Here is a 1,125-nt window from a genome sequence, read left to right as displayed (position 1 = left end):
AAAAAAAAAAATTGTGGAGGCCGGGCACAGTGGCTCACACCTATAATCCCAGCACTTTGGGGGCTGAGGTGGGTGGATCACGAGGTCAGGAGATTGAGACCATCCTGGTTAACATGGTGAAACCCCGTCTCTACTAAAAATACAAAAAATTAGCCAGTCGCAGTGGCAGGCGCCTGTAGTCCCAGCTACTCGGGAGGCTGAGGCAGGAGAATGGCGTGACCCCAGGAGGAGGAGCTTGCAGTGAGCCAAGATCACTGCACTCCAGCCTGGACGACAGAACGAGACTGTGTCTCAAAAAAAAAAAAAAGACATGTCTGCATATAACCTCTGCACATCCCCTCATATACTTTATTTTTATTTTTCTAGAGACAGGGTCTAGCTCTGTCCCCTGGGCGGGAATGGCATGCTGCAATTGTGACTCACTGTAGCTTCAACCTCCCAGGCTCAAGCGATCCTCCTGCCTCAGCCTCCTGAGTAGCTGGGACCACAGGTATGTGCCACCACATACAGCTAATTTAAAAAAAAAAAAATTGTGGAGGCCGGGTACAGTGGCTCACACCTATAATCCCAGCACTTTGGGAGGCCGAGGCGGGTGGATCACTTGAGGCCAGGAGTCCCAGACCAGCCTGGCCAATATGGTGAAACCCCATCTCTACTAAAAATACAAAACCTAGCCAGGCGTGGTGGTGCACACCTGTAATCCCAGTTACTCAGGAGGCTGAAGCAGGAGAATCACTCAAACCCAGGAGGTAGAGGTTGCAGTGAGCCAAGATCACGCCACTGTACTCCAACCTGGGCAACAGAGTGAAAATCTGCCTCAGAAAAAAAAAGTAAAAAAAAATTTGTGGAGATGGAGCCCTACTGTGTTGTCCAAGCTGGTCTCAAACTCCTGTCCTCAAATGATCCTCCTGCCTCAGCCTCCCAAAGTGTTAGCATTACAGGCATGAGCCACTGTGCCTGGCCATGTGTCCTTTAAATAATCATCTCTCTCTAAATTACTTATAACACCAACTATAATGAAAATGTTATGTAGGCCGGGCGCGGTGGCTCAAGCCTGTAATCCCAGCACTTTGGGAGGCCGAGACGGGCGGATCACGAGGTCAGGAGATCGAGACCATACTGGCT

General features: G+C 50.0%; 1 protein-coding gene across 4 annotated transcripts in view; it reads right to left on the bottom strand.

The window, feature by feature from the left end:
• TMEM143 (transmembrane protein 143) overlaps positions 1-1,125 on the bottom strand; it is a 31,607-nt gene that overhangs the window by 15,118 nt on the left and 15,364 nt on the right. The gene's annotated exons all lie outside the window — the stretch shown is intronic.

The sequence above is a fragment of the Colobus angolensis genome, unplaced genomic scaffold (genome assembly GCF_000951035.1).
Source record: "Colobus angolensis palliatus isolate OR3802 unplaced genomic scaffold, Cang.pa_1.0 Scaffold25, whole genome shotgun sequence".
Classification (NCBI taxonomy): Eukaryota; Metazoa; Chordata; class Mammalia; order Primates; family Cercopithecidae; genus Colobus; species Colobus angolensis.
Note: the sequence above shows the minus strand (reverse complement) of the source record. Positions and strands in the feature narration are given on the sequence as shown.